Genomic DNA, 27,536 nt, shown 5'->3' with positions numbered 1-27,536 from the left:
GTCGTGATGGATTACACATGAATGAGGAGGGGACAGTAGTGCTGGGGGGAAGGATGGTTAGAAGGTTGGAGGAGATTTTAAACTAGGTGCCTGGGGGGAGGGTTTAGCAAGAAATTACTGGTTATTCAGTAAGAATAGCAGGGGTGGCGTTAGCGAACAAAACTGGGGAGGAGTAGGGGGAAGGAATAGAGCAGACGGCAAGGGTAGTAACATGGGAACTAAAAAGGGTTTTAGAATAACAGTAACCAATGACAATTACGGGTCATCTTTGCTGCATAAGAAGTATGATGTCCCTACCGTAAGGGGAAATACATATCTCAATTGTATGAATGTAAATGCTAGAAGCCTTACAGGTAAAAGGGGGGAACTAGAAATCCCCGCAGCAAGCAAGGAATATGATATAATAGGCATTACTGAAACTTGGTGGGATGAATCTCACGATTGGAAGTCAATCTAGAGGGTTATACGCTGTGCAGGAGAGACAGACTAAATAAACGGGGTGGAGGGGTATGTCTTTACGGAAAAACTTTCAAAAACCTGTTATACGGGAAGATATTCAAGAAGGGACTGTAAATACTATTGAGACATTATGGGTAGAAATTGCATGCAGGGGTAAAGGAATAAAGAAGTTTATATTGGGTTATGCTACAGGCCGCCTGGTATTAATGTGTCTGATGAGTAATTGTTACTGAATCAAATTGAAAGAGCAGCAGGAGTAGGAGACATAGTAGTGATGGGAGACTTTAACTATACCGAGATAAACTGGAAAATCAATTCATGTGATATGGCTAGGGGCAATATGTTTTTAAACATGCTAAATAATAAGTACTTAGTTCAATTAATCGAGGAACCTACTAGGTACAATGCAATCTTAGACCTGCTATTAACTAACAATGGGGAATTGGTATCAAAAATTGAAGTAGGGGAGCCCATAGGAAACAGCGACCACAATATGGTCACATTCAATATCAGTTTTCATAAACAGTCCTATACTGGCTCAACTAGGACTCTAAACTTTAGCAAAGCCAACTCTGACATGATGAAGGAAGTGTTAAGGGACATTGAATGGGAAATTCTGTTTCAAGAAAAAAATACAACAGAGAAATGGGATGTATTAAAATGACTCCTAATTAAAAATACTTGTAAATTTATTCCCACCAGCAGCACAAAAAGGAATAAAAATCCCAAACCACTTTGGTTTAACAAAAATATAAGGGAATTAATGGACAAAAAAAATGAGCATTTAAAAAATACAAATCTGAGGGGGACGCGGAGTCATTTTAGCACTACAAGGATTGTAACAAAATATGCAAAAAAAGAATAAGAGCTGCTAAAGTAAAAACTGAAAAAACTAGTAGCAAAGGAAAGCAAAGCGAATCCCAATTTTTTTTTAAGTACATCAACCACAAGAGACTAAAGATGGAGAGTATAGACCCTTTAAAGACAAGATGGGAGTCTTAATCAAAAATGATAATGACATAGCAAACAAACTAAACGAGTTTTTTCATCGGTATTCCCCAGAGAGGACCAAATGCTGGGTCTAACACAAAATCTCAACAAAGATAATGTTCCACTGCTAAATGCTTATTTATGTGAGGAGTCAGTCTGTGACCGATTAAAAAAGTTAAAGATTAATAAGTCACCTGGTCCAGATGGAATTCACCCGATGGTTCTAATGGAGCTGCATGCTGAACTAGCAAGACTACTATTTTTGCTCTTCATGGATTCAGTTAAATCAGACTGGCGTATAGCGGAGGCAGTACCAATATTCAAAAAGGGGAGCAAAGCTGAACCAGGTAATTATAGACCAGTTAGTCTTACATCTATAGTGGGGAAAGTATTGGAAGGTATTCTAAGGGACAGTATTCAAAAGTTCCTTGACACCAATAAGGTCATTAAAAGGAACCAACATGGATCTGTGAAGGACAGATCATGTCAAACCAACTTACTTGGCTTTTAAGAAACAGTAAGTTCGAATCTTGATCAGGGTAAGGAGGTGGATGTAATCTTTTTAGACTTTTCCAAAGCTTTCGACACAGTACCACACATGCAACTTATCTATAAGCTACAAGAAATAGGGCTAGGGAGCACAATAGGCACTTGGGTCAGTAATTGGTTAGATAATAGGGAACAGCGTGTTGTGGTCAATGGATCATATTAAAATTGGACTAAAGTGCTAAGTGGTGTGCCACAAGGGTCTATACCACTTTTGTTCAACATTTTCATCAACGACCTAACAGTAGGTCTAGAGAGCATGCTGTAAATTTTCGCAGATGATACCAAATTGTGTAAGGTTATAAATATGGAGAGGGATGCTGAGTATCTTCAGAATGACTTAACTAAACTGGAAGCATGGGCAGCAAAATGGAGAATGAGATTCAACACAGACAAGTGTAAGGTAATGCACTGTGGTGGTAAGACCAAAAATATCACCTACATAGTAAATGGGGTAATGTTAGGGGATTCTGTACTGGAAAAAGACTTAGGGGTTCACATAGATAACAAATTAAGCAGCAGTACCCAAAGTAGGAGTGCAGCAAAGAAGGCTAATAAGATATTAGCATGCATTAAACGGGGAATTGATGCAAGGGACGAGAGTATTATAATCACATTATATAAATCACTAGTGAGGCCACATCTTGAATACTGTGTGAAATTTTGGGTACCATATTACAAAAAGGATATTCTGGAGCTTGAAAAGGTTCAATGGCGGGCGACCAAACTAATTAAGGGAATGGAGACGCTGGAATATGAGGAAAGGCTTGCAGGGCTAGGCATGTTTACATTGGAAAAGAGGAGACTAAGAGGGGACATGATCAACATCTACAAATATATAAGGGGTCAATACACAGAGCTTGCGAGGGACCTGTTTTCAATAAGATCAGCACAGAGGACACGTGGTCACTCGCTTAGATTAGAGGAGAGGAGTTTCCGAACATTGAGGCAAAAAGGTTTTTTCACAGTAAGGACAATACGTGTTTGGAATTCCCTGCCTGAGAGAGTAGTAATGGCGGACTCAGTCAACACCTTTAAGAATGGGTTAGATAAATTCCTATTGGATAAAGATATTCAGGGTTATGGTGCGTAGTCACGCATTATAGTTAATATAACTACTCCTAACATAAAAATATCTAGTTCTAAAATAAAACTGCATAGGAGACCACAATCAGGTTGAACTCGACAGACAATTGTCTTTTTTCAACCTTAGTTATTATGTTACTATGTAAAGGTGCGGCACTCAGCATAATAAAGACAACAGGTAGATTCTGTCAACGTTTCAGTGTTTCCATTATCATCATGGATGATAGTGGTAACACTGAAATGTTGACAAAAACTACCTGTGTTGTCTTTATTTCTTTATTATACTGAGTTCTGCTCCTTTGACGTGTTATATTTTTGGAATGTGCGTCCACTGGATACAGCTTTATTTATTATTTGAGTGGTGGACTATGGTGAGAGTATATATATATATATATATATATATATATTATACACACACACAAACACACACACACACACACACACACACACACACAGTATAGAAATGGCGACACTCATGGACTCAGGCTACTCAAATACTTTCTATACCCTGACAAAAATTTTACAAGCACCTGTGGGTCTTCATTTCCGGGTGACGAAGAGTCCATGAGTTCCACCATTTCTATACTGCATATTGCATTACTGTTGGAGGGCACCGCAGCAGGTTACAGAGTGCACACTACCTTAGTCTCCGCCCCCTCATGCTTGGCTCCACCCCCTATTTGGAAACTCCCCTTCACAAATCCAGCATTTACCAATGGAGTGTTTGTATATCTTTTTTGTGATACACACTGATGAAAATGCCAATGAAGGAGCATTGAAACATTGGTAGTGGTTATTCCGAGTGCCGCCATTTGTGAATGGTAAATTATTATGGTGTGGTTGTTCGTCCTCCCCAGTCAGGGTCATTTCAGGACAAGCCCAGAGCCCTGCTGCAGGATCAGCTGTGGAGCTTTCCTCCTGCCGCCTGTGCTGCTGCTACTACATAGCATCTGACTGTCAGGAAACAAAAGGTATGTAGTTTCTCCAGATTCTGTGAAAGAGAATGTCAAGGACAGCTTCATCATGTAACTGAGAATGTTGGAGTGCACATACTGTGGGTCATTTATAAATGAATCTGTTTTCCTGTTTCTCCTTCTCATCCTCGAGGATAAGAACTTATTGAGTGCCTCATTTGGAGAAGTAGGAGAAAAGACGGGAACAAAATCCTAAAGATACCTTTATACGAGTGACATACCAAGTATTAACATGAGTACGGTACGCATCAAGTCATCTTGCACACTTCTATGAAAAAGAACTGAGAAAAAGAACAGAGTTTTTACTAAAGACTGTTTATTACAAACTTACTCCTGTTATACCTTTATATTGTTTTGTCATTGGATGAGCGCAGATGTGATTTCTAATTTTTTGTGGGTTTTAAAATTATTGTTTGCCATAATAGAATATGTATAAAGTAACAAATATTAGAAGCAAATTAAGAAAAATCACAAGGCATGTCTAAATCTCTGAGTCTGTGGCATGCAAAACCGTGCCATAAATGGCGGGAACACTAGTATTTAACACTATATATATATATATATATATATATATATAGATATACTGTATAGCAGGGCTGGCGAAACCGGTCCTCGAGATCTACCAACAGTTCACATTTTCCAGACCTCCTAGTTGGTGCACAGGTGTAGTCATTACTAATTAAGATGTGCTGCATTCATTCCTAACTGACAATTCTACAGATCTCCAGGAGGCCTGGAAAACATGAACTGTTGGTAGATCTCGAAGACCGGTTTGGCCAGCCCTGCTGTATAGAGAGAGAGAGAGAGTCAGAGAAAGGGAGAGAGATCAATCGATCAATTTAAAAAAAATGATATATTATTTAGCTATAACTTGTGCAGAGCACCCATAGATTTGATGAGGACCCCTTTATGTACAAAAAGCACGGAGCACCTACAGTGTCACAATACGTGTATGATTAATTTTACACTGCAGGCTGAAAAATAATAGTATAGTACACTGTGGTTTAGCACCAAAAATATTTTTTATAATTATATATTATTTAGCACTATAACTGCTGCAAGGCACCCCTAGATTGTCAGATGACTCATTTATGTACAACAAAGCATGGACCACCCACAGTGTCACAATACGTTCCTGATTAATTATACACGGCAGCCTAACCGGCAGTGTCATAGAAAAATAATAGTATAGTACACTGGGGTTTAGCACCCAAAAAGTTATATATATATATATATATTCAACAATACCCTTAATTCGCGCTGTACCAAGGATAGGGCAGCACCTCTTGAAAAGTCTCCCTGCTAGTGGGAGACGATAGATAAAATATAACACAAATATTCAGAGTGCGCACAGATACAATGGCATAATTAAAATTGAAATAATTACTCAAAGTAAAATCCAACCAGCATAACCGGAATGATAGAAAGATTATTTTTAATACACGTTAAAATTTGTCATACACGTTGTTCCATAAGCACAATACACATTTATGCAGAAACAGTGTATGCTATATATATCTCATAAAACCCAACGCGTTTCGTCCATTATGGACTTCATCAGGGGTACAAGTCACAGCTGGTAGGGTAAATAGAGGAGAGAAGAGGAGAAAAAAGAGCAAATGAGATACATCAAAACAGTAACATATCTTCATCAACCAGTTCACTTCATAGATTCATTTCACAATATATCAAAAAACAAGAGGGATATGGGAAATACCTCATGGTGTGACATTAAAGTTGATAAACGTATCTCTACAATCAAGAGAACTAGATGTTGAGGAAAGAGGGATATTCTCAAATCTATTCTTAGGTATATAATATCATACTTACTGGAATAATGCTTTAGCAAATTTCCTACAAGATGATCTCACTGTGAAGAGTGTTAAAACGTGATATATATCTCTAATGGAGAGAGAGTGTTAATTAGATTTAATCAAGCTAACTATATACCAGCTAGAGGGTTGATTATTACTTACATAATGATACTAAAAACTCTCGTGAACTTCTAATCAGCTGCTCCTTAATTGTGGTTCCTTGTAGGTACTTTCTATGGAACACACAGATTTTTTGCTACTGATAAGGATTTAACCCATTGCAGCCCAATTTGTATTTAAGGTATATTCAGATACTTACATTTAATTATGGGGCAAATGACCAATTAGATTGTGTCCTCCAAGATTAATGGAAGTTCACAAGGGATCTAAATAGATTAAATAGTGTTCATGGTAATTTCTAACAATAATATTATAATCGGACAGTGGACTGGGATAGTGAATCTACTTACTTTAAAGTCAAGCCAATAACACCAAACAAAATGTCCAGTGAGGAAAGCAGCTGTAATAAATAGAAATAATCAGATCTTTACCTCACAATCAATTAGGTGAGAGGTTGATCAATTTAATTTAAGGTCGTAAAGTAATACTTACACTAAAAGGTTCTGGATGTGTGTCAGCCTCCTCTCCTGGATGGTAAGTGAACTGGAGAGGCTATATCTGGCCTATTTATACCTAGGAGTGAATTACCTCACTTCCTATGCTCTAATGATTGGTTGATCGGATAGATCTAAATAAGTGTATATCCAAGGTGTAGCATGGGAAATCTACCCTATGCTCTGTACAGCATGAAATTGTCATCCATATAGGTCTTAAAAAATGACCTTAATGTTCATATAACAACTTAAATAGCAGGCTTCCGTCCTGCGTTCCACCTAGATCATGGTGGAACGCATGGACTTCCGCCTAGTGCGTACTTCCTGTAACTGAGATGAATGTATATAACATCATCAGTTAACCTAATGGGATTAATTAAGCCCAGAGAGGGGGAAAGTATGTTAAGCCCAGGGAGAGACGTATTGGGGCTGGGAAGTTTTAAGATCCCATTCGGCACGTCTGCCGCGGATCTCCCCGCTTTGCGTTCCAACCGCATCACCTGTGGAGCGCACCGCGTCATTACCGGATGTTGTCATGCGTTCCACCCATAAGCGATACTGGAACGCATATCTACCTACTCAGTTTGCACGTTAATGCTGGGCTCAATGGTGTATTCCATTATCGGACAAATCAAACGCACTGCAGATGGAAAAATTATGTAATTTATAGTTGTTATTTTGCGAATAGGACCCTATTTCCTCAATACCTTTACAAGGGTTCACAATTTACACACAGTATGACATCCATACAATACAGTGCAATATTATGGATACCACCAATACTACATATGACTTTATAAAGAGAATAATAGTATATGATCAGACATAAGTTGTAATATACAGTCGAATAGACATACCCTCTATAATAAATATAGCAATGTGATAAAGATGTGCCATAATTGTGTAATATCATATATCAGCATAGCCAAAAATATGTTTTAAAAATTGTTAGATAGATAATCTAGTATACGATAGGGAAACTTTATAATGATAACAGTATATACCCTAGGTGAACGTTTTCATATCTTAAATAGGACACCTAGGTCTGTTCTAGGTCAATATAAGATCAAAACCATTCATACCACGATGTTTACATATCAAAATGACTGTTGATCTCTAACAACCTAAAAAAGAGACTATATCAATGTTTTCATTGAGACCTAACGGATAGAGAGTGTTCAGTGTATAAATCCAATAGGATTCTTGCTTTGCTAGTGTTAAGTCTCTATCACCTCCTCGTCTGTCAATTTTGATGTGTTCTAAGACGGTGAAGGTTAGACCTGTTACTGATGAATTATGGACCTCGGCGAAATGCCGGGGTAAACTATGCGACATCATTTTGTTTTTAATGTTTCGTAGATGTTCCTGGATCCTAATTTTTATTTTTCGTTTAGTCTTCCCTATATATGAGAGGCCGCATGGACAAGTTATTTTATATATTACGTATTCCGTAATGCAGGTGACCCGATCTTTCAAAACGTGGAATCTACCATTGTCCATTCTCAATTTGACGGAGGCCTTTTGCATATGTTTACAACAAATACACTGATTGCATGGAAAACATCCCCCTTTATTACTTAAAAATTGATCAGGCAATGGGTTCTGAGATTTTTCCATTTTTAAAGAGCTCGGTGCTATTAAGCTTTTGAGGTTCCGCGCTTTTTTGAAAATTAACACAGGTTTGTCTGGCAGTGTGGGTCCTAAAATCGGATCCTTCTGTAATATATTCCAATGTTTGGTCACAATTTTTTTAACTTTGATAGCATCTTTACTAAATTGAGTGACAAAAGATCTAGATTTGTCAACACTAATGGAGGAAGTGGGTTGTTTGACACTAATAAGTTCAGTCCTAGATCTTTTCGATGCCTTTGATCTTGCTTCGTTCAGGCGTTTCCTATTATAACCTCGTTCTAAGAATCTATTAAATATAATAGTAGATTGTTCCCAATAGTCCGAGATGTTACTACAATTTTTTCTCAGTCTGACAAATTGGGAATAAGGTACCCCATTCTTCCAAATAGAGTGGTGACAGCTGTCTTGAGGTATATAACTATTGGCGTCCACTGACTTAAAAAAAAGTCTTAGTGGTCACCCCTCCTATGCTGCATCCTTTCAGTTCTAAATCAAGATAATCTATTGTTATAGGGTCTGTTTTAAATGTGAACTTAAGGTTATAATCGTTCTTATTTAGATGATCCATAAAATTCTCGATACTTTTCACATCTCCCTGCCAGATGAAGATCAAATCATCTATATATCTTCTATACAGCCTTATATAAGTGTTTTCAAACTCTGTGTCATACACATATTCGCTTTCCCACTTGCCCATTAATAAGTTAGCATACGATGGGGCGAATTTAGTCCCCATCGCTGTGCCTTGTTTCTGCAATAGGTAAGTACCATCAAATTCAAAGAAGTTGTGATCCAAGATGAACCTAATACAGTCCACAATAAATGCAATCTCCAAAGGGGTATTATTGGGATCTTGTTCCAAGACATGTCTAACTGCTTCTATCCCCTTATCGTGTGGGATAGAAGAGTAGAGCGCTTTTACATCCACTGTTAGCCATCTATTATCGGTAGACCAATCATAATCCTCAACAAGTCTCAGAAGACTTGTAGAATCTTTAATATGAGATTTATTCAACAGGACATAAGGTTGCAACTTCAAGTCTATATAATGCGAAAGATTTGATGTCAGGGAATTTACTCCTGCAATAATAGGACGTCCTGGTGGTAACTCTCTATTTTTGTGAACTTTCGGTAATTGATAGAATAGAGGCATAGTGGGAGATTTTTTATAAAGGTAGTCAAACTCTTCTTTGCAGATTAAGTTGTTCCTTTTGGCATTATTCAAAAGTTCATACAATGAGTTTTGAAATTCAGCAGTCGGATCTTTATCTAATTTGACATATGTTGTTCCATCATCCAGTATATTATATGATTCTTTTAGATACAAGGTTCTATCTTGTAACACTACCGCACCCCCTTTATCGGCCGATTTAATAATTATGCTTGAATCTTTTGCTAGATTCTTAATAGCATTTCTTTCTAATGGGGTAATATTGTTATTATATTTAGGGTTATAGGTTTTCATTTTCCTAAAGTCATCTCTGACGGACTCATAAAAGATATCCACATGGCTCCCGCGGGACTCCACGGGATAGAATTTTGAGGGAAGAGAGACGAGAGGTTTTTCTTTGGGCTCGTAGGATAATTTGGGGACGGGATTTTTTAAAAAGTGTCTTTGTACCGTTAAGTTCCTAACATATCGATTTAAATCAATAAACAGGTTAAATTTGTCCGTTTTCTCATTCGGAGCAAATTTTAGGCCCTTTGCTAGTACCGATTTTTCGGCAATAGAAAGTTCCTTCGTTGATAAGTTGATGATTCCTGTTTCTGAAGTGGTAGGTACGCTTTTAACTTTTTCGGGGTGTTTTCTACTTCCTCTATTACCTCTTCTTCCTCTTCTTCCTCTCGCAATCCTCTTTTTGTACCCTGTGGGGCCTCGCTCTTGGCTGGCTCTACTGACTTCTGTTTTAATCGATGGTGTGGATTGGTACGTTCCCCCAAAAAATAACGATTCTGTTCGGACCAGCGGGGCGAGTAATCCCGAACGGTCCTGTGGGTAGGGGGAGGGGGTGATCTTAGCCTATCGAATCTATTTGAATGTAATGGTATATTATCATAATATCTTTCATCATTGGATTGGTATCTATCCTGTTGTCTACGAGGGTATGAAGGTATTCTTTCCCTGTAGTTTTGATAGTAATTGGGAAATCTTTTATTCCCATATGGAGATCGATAAATTTGTCTCCTTTGTTGTTTATAACTCACTTCTTGCCAGTCATTTCTAGTTTGTCTCCCTCTTTGTTTGTAATTTGTCTCCTGCCAGTCTTTTCTTATATATTCTTGCTGTCTACCTCTTGCTGGCTGAGTATCTATTTTAGACCAATTATATACGTTCCCATTTTTATAGTCATTTTTATCTCTCACATATTTTCTTTGTTTCCTGGTTACAATTTCATTTTCTAGTTTATCTAGCTTCGATAATAAATCCTCTACATCTTTTTTATATTCATCACTTGTTTCAAATTTCACCATAAGGGATTCTACTTTAGTGATCTCCTCATCTAATTTTATCAGTTCCCTTTTTCGTTCTTTGATAATTAGACCCATTAATTTCATGGAGCAGTCTGTGAGGACCGTATTCCACTCTGACATGAAATTCTCGTTATTAATTCCTAGGGTAGGTGTTTTTGATAGTCTCAGACCTCTTGGGACTCTCTCTACTTCAACATATTTCTCAAGTGTGATTACATCAAACCACCCCTTGATCTCCTTAGTGGAGAGTCTTTCCATTAGATTCAAATGCTCATAATAATCCTCCTCATTCTCCTCCATAAGGACTAAATCCTCATCCTCTGTGAACATTTGTTTGATCCTCTGTGATCTATTGAGTCTATTCTTAAAAACAGGCATAATGTACTGCAGCAAATCTAGGGTAACTAGCAAAAAACTCAAACAATATACAACAATACCCTTAATTCGCGCTGTACCAAGGATAGGGCAGCACCTCTTGAAAAGTCTCCCTGCTAGTGGGAGACGATAGATAAAATATAACACAAATATTCAGAGTGCGCACAGATACAATGGCATAATTAAAATTGAAATAATTACTCAAAGTAAAATCCAACCAGCATAACCGGAATGATAGAAAGATTATTTTTAATACACGTTAAAATTTGTCATACACGTTGTTCCATAAGCACAATACACATTTATGCAGAAACAGTGTATGCTATATATATCTCATAAAACCCAACGCGTTTCGTCCATTATGGACTTCATCAGGGGTACAAGTCACAGCTGGTAGGGTAAATAGAGGAGAGAAGAGGAGAAAAAAGAGCAAATGAGATACATCAAAACAGTAACATATCTTCATCAACCAGTTCACTTCATAGATTCATTTCACAATATATCAAAAAACAAGAGGGATATGGGAAATACCTCATGGTGTGACATTAAAGTTGATAAACGTATCTCTACAATCAAGAGAACTAGATGTTGAGGAAAGAGGGATATTCTCAAATCTATTCTTAGGTATATAATATCATACTTACTGGAATAATGCTTTAGCAAATTTCCTACAAGATGATCTCACTGTGAAGAGTGTTAAAACGTGATATATATCTCTAATGGAGAGAGAGTGTTAATTAGATTTAATCAAGCTAACTATATACCAGCTAGAGGGTTGATTATTACTTACATAATGATACTAAAAACTCTCGTGAACTTCTAATCAGCTGCTCCTTAATTGTGGTTCCTTGTAGGTACTTTCTATGGAACACACAGATTTTTTGCTACTGATAAGGATTTAACCCATTGCAGCCCAATTTGTATTTAAGGTATATTCAGATACTTACATTTAATTATGGGGCAAATGACCAATTAGATTGTGTCCTCCAAGATTAATGGAAGTTCACAAGGGATCTAAATAGATTAAATAGTGTTCATGGTAATTTCTAACAATAATATTATAATCGGACAGTGGACTGGGATAGTGAATCTACTTACTTTAAAGTCAAGCCAATAACACCAAACAAAATGTCCAGTGAGGAAAGCAGCTGTAATAAATAGAAATAATCAGATCTTTACCTCACAATCAATTAGGTGAGAGGTTGATCAATTTAATTTAAGGTCGTAAAGTAATACTTACACTAAAAGGTTCTGGATGTGTGTCAGCCTCCTCTCCTGGATGGTAAGTGAACTGGAGAGGCTATATCTGGCCTATTTATACCTAGGAGTGAATTACCTCACTTCCTATGCTCTAATGATTGGTTGATCGGATAGATCTAAATAAGTGTATATCCAAGGTGTAGCATGGGAAATCTACCCTATGCTCTGTACAGCATGAAATTGTCATCCATATAGGTCTTAAAAAATGACCTTAATGTTCATATAACAACTTAAATAGCAGGCTTCCGTCCTGCGTTCCACCTAGATCATGGTGGAACGCATGGACTTCCGCCTAGTGCGTACTTCCTGTAACTGAGATGAATGTATATAACATCATCAGTTAACCTAATGGGATTAATTAAGCCCAGAGAGGGGGAAAGTATGTTAAGCCCAGGGAGAGACGTATTGGGGCTGGGAAGTTTTAAGATCCCATTCGGCACGTCTGCCGCGGATCTCCCCGCTTTGCGTTCCAACCGCATCACCTGTGGAGCGCACCGCGTCATTACCGGATGTTGTCATGCGTTCCACCCATAAGCGATACTGGAACGCATATCTACCTACTCAGTTTGCACGTTAATGCTGGGCTCAATGGTGTATTCCATTATCGGACAAATCAAACGCACTGCAGATGGAAAAATTATGTAATTTATAGTTGTTATTTTGCGAATAGGACCCTATTTCCTCAATACCTTTACAAGGGTTCACAATTTACACACAGTATGACATCCAGAACCTTGTATCTAAAAGAATCATATAATATACTGGATGATGGAACAACATATGTCAAATTAGATAAAGATCCGACTGCTGAATTTCAAAACTCATTGTATGAACTTTTGAATAATGCCAAAAGGAACAACTTAATCTGCAAAGAAGAGTTTGACTACCTTTATAAAAAATCTCCCACTATGCCTCTATTCTATCAATTACCGAAAGTTCACAAAAATAGAGAGTTACCACCAGGACGTCCTATTATTGCAGGAGTAAATTCCCTGACATCAAATCTTTCGCATTATATAGACTTGAAGTTGCAACCTTATGTCCTGTTGAATAAATCTCATATTAAAGATTCTACAAGTCTTCTGAGACTTGTTGAGGATTATGATTGGTCTACCGATAATAGATGGCTAACAGTGGATGTAAAAGCGCTCTACTCTTCTATCCCACACGATAAGGGGATAGAAGCAGTTAGACATGTCTTGGAACAAGATCCCAATAATACCCCTTTGGAGATTGCATTTATTGTGGACTGTATTAGGTTCATCTTGGATCACAACTTCTTTGAATTTGATGGTACTTACCTATTGCAGAAACAAGGCACAGCGATGGGGACTAAATTCGCCCCATCGTATGCTAACTTATTAATGGGCAAGTGGGAAAGCGAATATGTGTATGACACAGAGTTTGAAAACACTTATATAAGGCTGTATAGAAGATATATAGATGATTTGATCTTCATCTGGCAGGGAGATGTGAAAAGTATCGAGAATTTTATGGATCATCTAAATAAGAACGATTATAACCTTAAGTTCACATTTAAAACAGACCCTATAACAATAGATTATCTTGATTTAGAACTGAAAGGATGCAGCATAGGAGGGGTGACCACTAAGACTTTTTTTAAGTCAGTGGACGCCAATAGTTATATACCTCAAGACAGCTGTCACCACTCTATTTGGAAGAATGGGGTACCTTATTCCCAATTTGTCAGACTGAGAAAAAATTGTAGTAACATCTCGGACTATTGGGAACAATCTACTATTATATTTAATAGATTCTTAGAACGAGGTTATAATAGGAAACGCCTGAACGAAGCAAGATCAAAGGCATCGAAAAGATCTAGGACTGAACTTATTAGTGTCAAACAACCCACTTCCTCCATTAGTGTTGACAAATCTAGATCTTTTGTCACTCAATTTAGTAAAGATGCTATCAAAGTTAAAAAAATTGTGACCAAACATTGGAATATATTACAGAAGGATCCGATTTTAGGACCCACACTGCCAGACAAACCTGTGTTAATTTTCAAAAAAGCGCGGAACCTCAAAAGCTTAATAGCACCGAGCTCTTTAAAAATGGAAAAATCTCAGAACCCATTGCCTGATCAATTTTTAAGTAATAAAGGGGGATGTTTTCCATGCAATCAGTGTATTTGTTGTAAACATATGCAAAAGGCCTCCGTCAAATTGAGAATAGACAATGGTAGATTCCACGTTTTGAAAGATCGGGTCACCTGCATTACGGAATACGGAATATATAAAATAACTTGTCCATGCGGCCTCTCATATATAGGGAAGACTAAACGAAAAATAAAAATTAGGATCCAGGAACATCTACGAAACATTAAAAACAAAATGATGTCGCATAGTTTACCCCGGCATTTCGCCGAGGTCCATAATTCATCAGTAACAGGTCTAACCTTCACCGTCTTAGAACACATCAAAATTGACAGACGAGGAGGTGATAGAGACTTAACACTAGCAAAGCAAGAATCCTATTGGATTTATACACTGAACACTCTCTATCCGTTAGGTCTCAATGAAAACATTGATATAGTCTCTTTTTTAGGTTGTTAGAGATCAACAGTCATTTTGATATGTAAACATCGTGGTATGAATGGTTTTGATCTTATATTGACCTAGAACAGACCTAGGTGTCCTATTTAAGATATGAAAACGTTCACCTAGGGTATATACTGTTATCATTATAAAGTTTCCCTATCGTATACTAGATTATCTATCTAACAATTTTTAAAACATATTTTTGGCTATGCTGATATATGATATTACACAATTATGGCACATCTTTATCACATTGCTATATTTATTATAGAGGGTATGTCTATTCGACTGTATATTACAACTTATGTCTGATCATATACTATTATTCTCTTTATAAAGTCATATGTAGTATTGGTGGTATCCATAATATTGCACTGTATTGTATGGATGTCATACTGTGTGTAAATTGTGAACCCTTGTAAAGGTATTGAGGAAATAGGGTCCTATTCGCAAAATAACAACTATAAATTACATAATTTTTCCATCTGCAGTGCGTTTGATTTGTCCGATAATGGAATACACCATTGAGCCCAGCATTAACGTGCAAACTGAGTAGGTAGATATGCGTTCCAGTATCGCTTATGGGTGGAACGCATGACAACATCCGGTAATGACGCGGTGCGCTCCACAGGTGATGCGGTTGGAACGCAAAGCGGGGAGATCCGCGGCAGACGTGCCGAATGGGATCTTAAAACTTCCCAGCCCCAATACGTCTCTCCCTGGGCTTAACATACTTTCCCCCTCTCTGGGCTTAATTAATCCCATTAGGTTAACTGATGATGTTATATACATTCATCTCAGTTACAGGAAGTACGCACTAGGCGGAAGTCCATGCGTTCCACCATGATCTAGGTGGAACGCAGGACGGAAGCCTGCTATTTAAGTTGTTATATGAACATTAAGGTCATTTTTTAAGACCTATATGGATGACAATTTCATGCTGTACAGAGCATAGGGTAGATTTCCCATGCTACACCTTGGATATACACTTATTTAGATCTATCCGATCAACCAATCATTAGAGCATAGGAAGTGAGGTAATTCACTCCTAGGTATAAATAGGCCAGATATAGCCTCTCCAGTTCACTTACCATCCAGGAGAGGAGGCTGACACACATCCAGAACCTTTTAGTGTAAGTATTACTTTACGACCTTAAATTAAATTGATCAACCTCTCACCTAATTGATTGTGAGGTAAAGATCTGATTATTTCTATTTATTACAGCTGCTTTCCTCACTGGACATTTTGTTTGGTGTTATTGGCTTGACTTTAAAGTAAGTAGATTCACTATCCCAGTCCACTGTCCGATTATAATATTATTGTTAGAAATTACCATGAACACTATTTAATCTATTTAGATCCCTTGTGAACTTCCATTAATCTTGGAGGACACAATCTAATTGGTCATTTGCCCCATAATTAAATGTAAGTATCTGAATATACCTTAAATACAAATTGGGCTGCAATGGGTTAAATCCTTATCAGTAGCAAAAAATCTGTGTGTTCCATAGAAAGTACCTACAAGGAACCACAATTAAGGAGCAGCTGATTAGAAGTTCACGAGAGTTTTTAGTATCATTATGTAAGTAATAATCAACCCTCTAGCTGGTATATAGTTAGCTTGATTAAATCTAATTAACACTCTCTCTCCATTAGAGATATATATCACGTTTTAACACTCTTCACAGTGAGATCATCTTGTAGGAAATTTGCTAAAGCATTATTCCAGTAAGTATGATATTATATACCTAAGAATAGATTTGAGAATATCCCTCTTTCCTCAACATCTAGTTCTCTTGATTGTAGAGATACGTTTATCAACTTTAATGTCACACCATGAGGTATTTCCCATATCCCTCTTGTTTTTTGATATATTGTGAAATGAATCTATGAAGTGAACTGGTTGATGAAGATATGTTACTGTTTTGATGTATCTCATTTGCTCTTTTTTCTCCTCTTCTCTCCTCTATTTACCCTACCAGCTGTGACTTGTACCCCTGATGAAGTCCATAATGGACGAAACGCGTTGGGTTTTATGAGATATATATAGCATACACTGTTTCTGCATAAATGTGTATTGTGCTTATGGAACAACGTGTATGACAAATTTTAACGTGTATTAAAAATAATCTTTCTATCATTCCGGTTATGCTGGTTGGATTTTACTTTGAGTAATTATTTCAATTTTAATTATGCCATTGTATCTGTGCGCACTCTGAATATTTGTGTTATATATATATATATATATATATACAAATTTCATGAACTGCACACAATACTGGGTCAAAGTCCGGGTGCCAGATCCAAACAATCTGATAACACAGAAACCTCGTAGACACATACAGCAACGCTGAGTGTATAGAAGTGATCAGCACAACCAGTAGCAAAAAACTTTGATTTTAATCCAAATGAAAAATTTCCATCAAATGCACAAGTCAAATAGTATATAAAGAGCAGCAGCGTTTACAAGCATTTTACCGCTCCTGGAGACATTCCTCCGTTACCCCTGACAGCCGTTTCGGTGTCTGCGCACCTTTCTCAAAGGATGTATAGAGATAGTGACCAAGACGAGCATTTAAATAGAACAATACATAATGCCTCACCTGTGTGTAATGTGTAATCTCCAAACCTCCGTTGCACCACGTCCTCCCGCCACTCCCGCCATCTCTCCCTGTTGCGACTCCGGCGCCTCCGTCGTGACGTCAGCAGCCGGAACCAACATTCAGGGAAAGACGCCGTGGGAGCTGATCGGGGTTCCCAGGTGCCGGAAGTGACAAACCGGAAGTCGGAGTTACCATGACTCCCTATATACAACAGCGTTATGGTGGAAAATAAAGAATCATTATGAGATAACAATCCATCCTGTGTACAATGGCGCAATACAAAGTATATAAAATAGAAGCCACGTGGTGATTAAGTAATATGTTCACCACAATCGCCATATAGACAGGATATAGAGACGTGTTATGTTAAAAACACCAACATTAAACATGTAAACAAATAAATGAAGACAACAACATAAACACACACAATGGATCTAGAATATGGGAACAATTATTGTGTTAACATGTACCAATGTCCATACCTGGGTCCGATGGCTAGCCTAAGAAAACTGACATATTAAACTCTTCATTAAGACCTAACGGGGTCATAGATTTTAGGTCATAAATCCACTGACACTCCCGAGAGAGAGAGAGAGAGAGAGAGAGATTTTTTCTTTACAAATATTGTTTAGCTATAACTGGTGGAGAGCACCTCTAGATTGGCAGAGGACCCCTTTATGTACAACAGGGCATGGACCACATACAATGTCACTCACAATATGTATATCATTATTATGGTACACTGATTAGACAGCATCCCCTTTATGGATGGAGAGAGTACCCATGAACCTAGCAGCCCAGACCCTTGATGGAACACAGCTCCCCAGGAGGACACAGCTCCCCAGGAGGACCCTTTACCAGCCAAAGCCCCATGATGGACAAAAACAGAGCACCCCTGGATGCAGACCACATGGACGTGTTCGTTGACTACAACCTCCAGAGCCATAGAAAATGACGCGATCAGAATCCAAAACTCAAGATAATCTGACAACAGGAGGATAACATTTTGCCTCAATTTGGGATCTGAGTAAGGTGGGAAAATCTCACTTGGAATCAGATCCTGCCTCAGATCACAACGTTTTTGTGGGTCCGGTTGCTGGGGAACCGGACCCACTCATCTTTATTTTAAATAAAAAATTCCAACAAATACTAATTAGTAAGTTAGACAGAATGAGAACTAATAGTGTAATATGTTATTAGTATATTCAACAAAAGAAATTGTGCTTTTAGTCATTAAAATACTGGGGGGATTGTATCAAGCCTTGGAGAGAGATGAAGTGGATAGAAATAAAGAACCAATCAATCAGCTTCTAACTGTTATTTTGCAAATGCAGCCTGTAACATGGCAGTTAGAAGCTGTTTTGTTAGCACTTTATCTCTGTCCACTTTAACCTTTACAAGGTTTGATTATACCTCCCAACTGTTCCGTTTTTAAACAGAAATAACTGTCACTGCTCTGTTGCTTAGTTTAGCTAGCCAGCCTTTGGCTTATGTTGGTGAACAATATTGTGAGCTGTGAGGTGGTCAAAATTGATTGGAAATGAGTTGACATTAATGTTATTGAGGTTAATAATACTGTAGGAACAAAACAAAAAAAACAGGCCAAAATTCTGTGATTTTAGCTGTTTTTATGATTTAAAAAAAAATACAGATCCAAAACCAATACAGATCCAAAACATGAAAAGGAGATACACATCCAAAACCAAAACACAAAACCCGAGAAAAGGCCTGACGCACATATCTAGTAGGAACAGCAGTCAGAATACTCTCAGCAAGTGTTATCAATGCAATGGCTATGAGTGGGATGTGGTCATTTGGAAGTGTTCTCAATACTCTTTCATCTGCTGGTATTAATATACTCGACCAATGTAGGATACATGGTGAAGAGAAGTATAGAGAGTAAGAGTAGATGATGATGCACATGTGCCCTGCAAGATGAAAATGACTCTGAACTGCCTATCTAAAGCAACAGGCAGTGTATGGCCCAGCCCTCACAAATCATTGATGCTGGCCCACTTTACTTAGTAAGGGACTGACCAGATGGCATAGGTCCCTGCAGGTGTGTTTGGGGGATTAATAATTGCAGTATGTCACTTTGCAAGCAGTAATTATAGGTATGCTCAGTAACTGCCAACTAGGTTCCAAAATTGTATTTAAACTTTATCTTATGAATTTAGTTTGTATTGACTACTCCCTCTCCTTCAAACCACACATTCAGCACCACTAACAAACCTCCTCTCCTACAAGCCCTTCACTGGCTCCCCTTCCCTTTCAGAATCCAATTCAAGCTTCTCACACTCACTTACAAAGCCCTCACACACTCCTCTCCCATTTACATCCCTGACTTTATCTCCATTTACACTCTCACCCATCCTACTCCCTCTACTAATGCACAGCGCCTCTCCTGCTTACTGATTACTTCCTTCCACTCCCCAGCCAAATCTCATCCTCTCTGTCTACTCCATCTGTGTGTAAATTTCTGATTATTTCTAAATAAACATTTCAAATGCCAGCGTTAATATATGCTGCAGACGCATGGCGCATCTTATTACCATATACGATAAAAGTGGTAAGAACTTACCTTTGTAAAATCTCTTTCTGAGAGGTACACTGGATTCCACAGGGAATAACATCGGGGTAGGATCTTAATCCAAGGAACCAACTGGCTAAAAGCTTTGACTGTTCCCAAGATGCTCAGCACCGCCTCCTCTATAACCCCACCTCCGTGCACATGAGCTCAGTTGTGTTAACCAGTCCAGTGCAGCAGCAAGTAAAAGAGACGACAACAGTTAGTAGCCACAGACACCACATTCTCACGACAGGAGAAGGTATCAGCTGCTAATGCCATACCAACCCAAAGAAGCTAAGTTCATCAGGGTGGGGGCCCTGTGGAATCCAGTGTACCTAACAGAAAGAGATTTAACAAAGGTAAGTTCTTACCATAAATCTCCTTTTCTGCAGCGGGGTACACTGTATTCCACAGGGAATAACATCGGGGATGTCCTAAAGCAGTTCCTTATGGGAGGGACGCACTGTAGCGGGAACAAGAACCGGGCGTCCAAAGAAAGCATCCTGGGAGGCGGAAGTATCGAAGGCATAGAACCTTATAAACGTGTTCACTGAGGACCACAAAGCCGCCTTGCACAATTGTTCAAGGGTCACACCACGGCAGGCCACCCAAGAAGGTCCAACAGACCGAGTAGAATGGGCTTTGATGGTAGCAGGAGCTGGAAGGCCAGTCTGTACATAAGCTTGTGCAATTACCATTCCAATCCACCTGGCCAAGTTCTGCTTATTAGCAGCCCAGTCACGTTTGTGAAAACCAAACAGCACGAAGAGAGAATCAGACTTCCTGACAGAGGCTGTCCTCTTCACATAGATATGCAGAGCCCGTACCACTTCCAAAGACCGCTCTTTGGAAGATAGATACGGCGAGACACAGGCCAGAACCACAATCTCCTGGCTAAGGTGGAAGGAAGACACCATCTTAGGTAAATAAGCAGGTCGCGTTTGAAGAACCACCTGGTCCCGGTGAAAAATCATATAGGGAGACCTACAAGACAAGGCACCCAAATCTGATACCTGTCTATCAGAGGCAATAGCCAGCAGAAACAAGACCTTGAGGGAAAGCCACTTAAGGTCCGCAGATTCAGGAGGTTCAAACGGAGACTCTTGCAAAGCCTCCAGAACCACCGACAAATCTCAAGGAGCCAAAGGTTGGACATCGGGAGGTTGAATCCGTAAAACACCCTGAGTGAAAGTATGTACATCAGGCAGGGTCGCAAATTTTCTCTGAAACCATACCGGCAAGGCAGAAATATGAACCTTGAGGGAGGCCAGCCGAAGGCCCAAGTCCAGGCCCTGTTGTAGGAAGGCCAAAAGTTTGGCCGTACTAAACTTGTAAACGTCATGACTGAAAGATGCGCACCAAGCAAAGTAAGAATTCCAGATCCTATGGTAAATCTGAGCAGAAGCCAGCTTACGGGCCTTCAACATAGTTTGAATGAACGCCTCAGAAAATGCTTTGGCCCTCAGTACGGAAGCTTCAAGAGCCACGCCGTCAAAGCCAGCTGGGCCAAATCCTGGTAGACACAAGGGCCCTGAACGAGGAGGTCTGGTCGTTGTGGAAGCAGAAGAGGATGCTCTAACGAGAGACCCTGAAGGTCTGATAACCAATGCTGCCTGGGCCACGCTGGAGCGATCAGAAGTAGGATACCTCATTCCTGCTTGAACTTCCTTATCACCCTGGGCAGAAGTGACACCGGAGGGACCACGTACGGCAGCTGAAAGTTCCATGGAATTGCCAGAGCATCCTCGAACACTGCTTGAGGATCCCTTGTCCTTGTTCCGAAGACCGGAACCTTGTGATTGTGTTGAGACGCCATCAGGACTACGTCTGGTAGGCCCTACTTGTTCACTAGTAGTTGAAATACTTCTGGAAGAAGGCTCCACTCTCCGTCGTGTATGTCCTGACAACTGAGGAAGTCTGCTTCCCAGCTGAGGACCCCCGGAATGAACACTGCCGATATGGCCGGTAGATGGCGTTCCGCCCATTGAAGAATTTTTGACACTTCCATCATTGCCATATGGCTTTGAGTGCCACCTTGATGAGTTAGGTACGCCACTTTGGTGGCGTTGTCTGACTGCACTTGAACAGGCCTGTTCTGTACCAGATGCTGGACCAGTTTCAGAGCATTGAACACTGCCCGCAATTCCAGAATGTTTATTGGAGAGAGAGATTCCTCCCTGGTCCACCGACCCTCAAGAGAGTGTTTTTCTAACACTGCACCCCAACCCCTCAAACTGACATCCGTCGTTAGGTGGACCCAGTTGGAGATGCAAATGGACGACCCCTGCTCAATCGTTGGTCCTGTAGCCACCAGGTCAGTGACAGATGAACCTACGGAGACAAGAAGATCATTTGAGACCTCATCCGGTGAGGAAGGCCGTCCATTTGGCAAGAATCAGCTTCTGCAGGGGGCGCAAATTAAATTGAGTGTACTCTACCATGTTGAAAGCCGACACCATGAGGCCTAGCACTTGCATCGCCAAGTGTATTGACACCTGCGGATGAGAGAGGAAGCATCGTATCTTGTCCTGAAGCTTCGGACTTTCTCCTGAGACAAGAGCAACCGCAGGTTGTGAGTATCCAGCAATATCCCCAGGTGCACCATTCTCTGTTGAGGGACCAGGGATGATTTCTTCCAGTTGATGAGCCACCCATGGGCTTACAGAAACTGGACCATCAGATCCAGACGACGGAGGAGAACTTCTGGTTAGTTGGCCAGGATCAGCAAGTCGTCTAGATACGGTAGGATCCTGATGCCCTGACGGCGGAGTAAGGTCGTCATAACTGCCATGACCTTGGTGAAGATTCACGGAGCCATGGTCAGTACGAACTGTAAGGCCCAGAATTGGTAATGGAGGTTGTCAATAGCAAATCGCAGGTATTGTTGATGTGACATGGCAATAGGGATATGTAGGTAAGCATCCTGTATATCCAGGGATACCATATAGTCCCCTGGCTCCAAAGCCAGAACAATAGAGCAAAGGGTCTCCATACGAAACTTGGAGACCCTCATAAACTTGTACAAAGATTTGAGGTTGAAATTGGGCCGAGAGGAACCATTCGGTTTGGGGACTAGAAACAGCGTTGAGTAGTACCCCCTGCCCCTCTGAGCCAAAGGCACCGGCACCACCACCCCCGTGTTCAGGAGGGATTGTACCACTAACCGGAGGGTTTTTACCTTCACTTGATCTGCAGGGACATCTGTCAGGCAAAAGCGAGGAGAGGGACGTGTCTTGAAGGATACTGCATATCCGTGAGTGACGACTTCCTGTACCCAAGTGTCTGAAGTGGTCTTCAACCATACCTGGGTAAACTATAGAAGTCGGCTTCCCACCCTGGAGGGAAGACTGACGGGCAGCCCAGGCACATTTAGGCTTGGGCTTGGTGGTTTTGGAAGTGCGAGACTGTTTCGGATACACCTAACCTTTTGCTTTACACGGAGGGCAAAAGGAACGAAAGGAAGTACTCTTTGCCTTCGGAGTTGAAGGAGCAGTACTAGGAAGACCTGCAGTCTTAGCAGATGAGTTAGCAACAGTCTTGTTGAGATCCTCACCAAAGAGGATGTTACCTTTAAATGGGAGCACTTCCAGAGTTTTCTTAGAGTCCAAGTCTACCAACCAGGACCGCAACCAGAGAATACAGCGAGCAAAAATGAATGTCGTAGCAGCCTTGGCCGCCAGAACACCTGCATCTGAAGCTGCTTCTTTAATTTAATGAGATGCCATGACAATATAAGAGAGACATTGGGGGTAATTCCAAGTTGATCGCAGCAGGGTTTTTGATAGCAATTTGGCAAAACCATGTGCACTGCAGGGGAGGCAGATATAACATGTGCAGAAAGAGTTAGATTTGGGTGGGTTATTTTATTTCTGTGCAGGGTAAATACTGGCTGCTTTTTTTTACACTGCAAATTAGATTGCAGATTGAACACACCCCACCCAAATCTATCTCTCTCTGCACATGTTATATCTGCCTCCCCTGCAGTGCACATGGTTTTGCCCAACTGCTAGAAAATTTCCTGCTGCGATCAACTTGGAATTACCCCCATTGTCTGGCATGTTCAGAGAAATTGGATGGAAACTCAGCCTCAATTTCTTGAGCACACGCTTCAATGGCTTCTGCGGTACAAGTAGCCGCAATGGTGGGCCTATGTGCAACCCCTGCAAGTGCATAGATAGCTTTTAAGCAGCCCTCCATCTGCTTATCCATCAGATCCTTAAGAGAAGTGATATTAGTGACGGGCAGAGCAGATGACACCACCAGCCAAGTAATTTGTGAATCCACCGGCGGTAGCGGGTTAGCATCTTGTGTGTGGTGAATGTCTTTCCTGGGTTCTCCCAGGATTCCTGACGTATGTCAACCAAGTGGTTAGAATGAGGTAAAACTATTTTAGCAACTTTCTGACGTTTAAACCTGTCCGGTTACTTAGCTGTAGTAGCAAGCTCAGGTTCATCATCAATCTAAAGAATGAGCCTGACAGCGTCTAATAGATCAGGAACATCAACCTGTGAAACAGATTCCCCATCAGAAGCGTCATGGTCAGAGTCTGAGGGGTCAGTATACACGCCATCTTCATCAGAAGAGGTATCCGGATGCGTGGATTGAGAGGAAGGCACAGGCCGCTTAGAAAACTTCTTAGATTTAGTCTTAGGCGGGCGAGGGTCAGTAACACTTTTATCCAAAGAGTTATTCAATTGCTGTAACTGAGTGGACAGAGCATCTGTCCATGGCGGATTAACCGCAGGGACCATATAAGGCTAATAAGGCACAGGAGGTCCCATAGGGGGCGCAAGTCTAGTTACCAGCATAGTCAGTAAATTAGAAAAGGCAGCCCAGGGCGGACCTTGATGTGCCCCCGTTGTTACAAACTGACTGGGAGGTACAGAACCACCAAAACCTGAACCCTCCACAGCCATGTTATCCTCCAATGCATCTGGGACATCATAACCGCGCACGGCGGAATCAGCCCCAGACCCATTGCCCCCTGTAGCTGACATGATATGAAAGCGTAAACCACGGGTGACACAGTACAATATAAGCAAATATATTATCTAACCCAAACCCCCCCATGCAGTGTACACCACATGTTACAGAGTAATTCCATACATCCATTTTAGAGATACAAAGAATGAATGATAATATTGGCTTCTGTAACCTGAAGCTTAATTAACATCCCTACACTGTAGCCTTGGCTGAATAGACAATCCCAGCTCAGCCCACTGATACAGCTAGCCCACATGCTGTGAAAGACACACCCACAGGTAATATACCTGAGCACTTGAAATCAGAGCCCACTCTCTCCCAAAACCACTGAGGCAGATGTACAGTAGCTACACACAGCTACAAAGCTCTCAGAAGCATGGCTTGCTCATCACCAGGACTGATCTCCTTACTAAGGCTAAGTATCATACACAATATCTCATAGATAAATAGCATAGAATAGTTAAATATGTGTTTGTGATAAAGTAGTTGTGAAACGATTAGCATAGAATAGTTAATCTGGAGATACAAATGGCTTAAGGTTAATGATACTTGTGCAATTATGTGATTGTTATGTGTTGGTGATAATATTCTATGAAATCTGTAATGAATTGGAACAGTAGACAATCTGTAGCATAGCATCTCTGGTATACATTTGTGGATGGTGATTTATAACAGATTGTAGTGGTTTTATATAGTGCATCTTGCTGAAATATAGCATGTGCTTGTAGCAATGGCAGGCTGATACTTGTGGTTACCTGGTGATCTGGTCTTGTGATGGTTTATATAACATAGCCAGCATACCATATGCTCTGGTTATTGAGATACTGTGTTGGCTTGGAATTGTGAAAGGTGATTAGATGGCTTAGAATTGTAATATCAGCACATATGCATTATGTTGAAGCTTATACGTTTTGCAATATAGTGGAGTCTTATGGCTTCTGCTATGTGATTATGGTGTAGCAAAGAATGCCATGTGTTTGGACTTGCAAATCTAAAATGGCTGCTGCCATTCCCTTTTGAACCATATGTTACAGACTTTGGAATCACGGGAGTTTTCCCAAAATGGAGTCTAGCTTCTGTCCCATGCGGTCTGTGGACAATGCAGCCACATGCTGCCCCTCCCCCCCCCCCCCCCCACACACACACACACACACACACACACACACACACACACACACACACACACATACATATACCAAAACCAATACCCTAAGATATTTATTTAAGATATATATTGTCCAATATATATCAATAAATCTAGGATTTAGCCGAGTGCTTTGAGTAAATATCTCCCCAGTAATAAATACACACATACAGTACATACATACATATTCACACTTCTTTCACCCTGTTCTTTTCTTATAAAGTTTAAATCTGTGAAACTATTATATGGTGACTTGCATTGTATTTGACCAATACTGTTTAATGATAAAAGTGAATTCTATGAGTAGCAATTGTTTGTTGAAATACATTCTTATGATTTACATTCTATATGACTGGCGTGCATTCTTATATGAACAGAATATTCCTAATGATTTAAAGATATATATGTCTAGATGCAACCTCTGCGGGTTTGCTTATAAAAGGAAAATTATACATTTGCTTCAAAGATATGAAATATAGTAATATAATACAAGCAATAGAATCAGACAGAGAAAATGAGGGGAATAGAAAAGGAAAAAAGTATACCCCTTAGACATGATCCCCTTATCATTGGCGCCCAACAGTACTGCTTTAGTTTCAATTTAAAAGCAGAGAACCCATATAAAAATTTTTTCTGTTTAAATCGCTTGTATACAAAATATACTTTATCTCTCTCCGTGCAAGATTTGTTTTTTTTCAGCACTAACAAGTTTCCTCAAGACCAAGGATTCACGCTGAAGACATTAACCAAGCAAGTATGGTTTTAATTTATAACTTTTATTTGTTACAGCAAATACAGTTATCAAATGCATTTAAAACTGTAGCACTCTCCCCAAGTTTATAAAGCAGACATTTTGTTGTTCAGATCAAATTGTTCACAGCCAATACAGCCAGGAATTATTGCAAACAGTTCCTTTTCTGGCTGGTTTAAGACCTAAGATTTGCATACCAATAGGTTTCCTTGAATACTAAAGTAACTAAAGAATTTGTATGGGACAGAGTAAAAATAAATTTTTACAGTTGAAACTACAGCAAACCCATATATGACTTGTAAAAATTTTTGGGATAAATAAAAGTTTTTATAGTTTTGAAGCAAATATAAATTGAACTGAAAATTTATTGATAGCGATAATAATTTTTGTGGTTAACTGAAATGTATGGAAAGTGTATTCCAATGTACTGTGCTGAAGTAATGACACAAACATTACTTAATTGGCAACTTTTCTAATGTTTGTTAAGGAAATCATATTTCACACAGGAAGGCTTTTAGCACCAATGTGAAGCATGATTTCAGCTTACCACACCTTCTGTTGTTTTGCTTAAAGTTTTAGCAGCAACAGAATGGGGGGATTGTTTACAGTGTACAAGACCCAATAAAACAGGGATCTGTATCATACTGTACAGAAGCATTACTGAGCACACACATGCAATACATTTACAATACAATTAGTTAA

General features: G+C 39.7%; 1 protein-coding gene and 3 long non-coding RNA genes across 5 annotated transcripts in view; 1 reads left to right on the top strand and 3 right to left on the bottom strand.

The window, feature by feature from the left end:
• Positions 1-27,536, bottom strand: part of LOC135042599 (epidermal growth factor receptor kinase substrate 8-like) — a 421,293-nt gene that overhangs the window by 214,696 nt on the left and 179,061 nt on the right. The window lies entirely within an intron of this gene.
• LOC135042635 (uncharacterized) lies at positions 5,361-6,540 on the bottom strand. Its single transcript, XR_010235735.1, has 6 exons — positions 6,482-6,540; positions 6,340-6,389; positions 6,189-6,255; positions 6,032-6,102; positions 5,886-5,957; positions 5,361-5,631 (listed from the first exon to the last, which is right to left on the bottom strand). It is a non-coding gene; the product is annotated as an uncharacterized LOC135042635 (long non-coding RNA).
• On the bottom strand, positions 11,082-12,261 carry LOC135042625 (uncharacterized). The gene is made up of 6 exons (XR_010235724.1): positions 12,203-12,261; positions 12,061-12,110; positions 11,910-11,976; positions 11,753-11,823; positions 11,607-11,678; positions 11,082-11,352 (listed from the first exon to the last, which is right to left on the bottom strand). It is a non-coding gene; the product is annotated as an uncharacterized LOC135042625 (long non-coding RNA).
• On the top strand, positions 16,019-16,974 carry LOC135042646 (uncharacterized). Its single transcript, XR_010235745.1, has 5 exons — positions 16,019-16,058; positions 16,143-16,209; positions 16,296-16,366; positions 16,441-16,512; positions 16,767-16,974. It is a non-coding gene; the product is annotated as an uncharacterized LOC135042646 (long non-coding RNA).

The sequence above is a fragment of the Pseudophryne corroboree genome, chromosome 2, assembly GCF_028390025.1.
Source record: "Pseudophryne corroboree isolate aPseCor3 chromosome 2, aPseCor3.hap2, whole genome shotgun sequence".
Classification (NCBI taxonomy): Eukaryota; Metazoa; Chordata; class Amphibia; order Anura; family Myobatrachidae; genus Pseudophryne; species Pseudophryne corroboree.
Note: the sequence above shows the minus strand (reverse complement) of the source record. Positions and strands in the feature narration are given on the sequence as shown.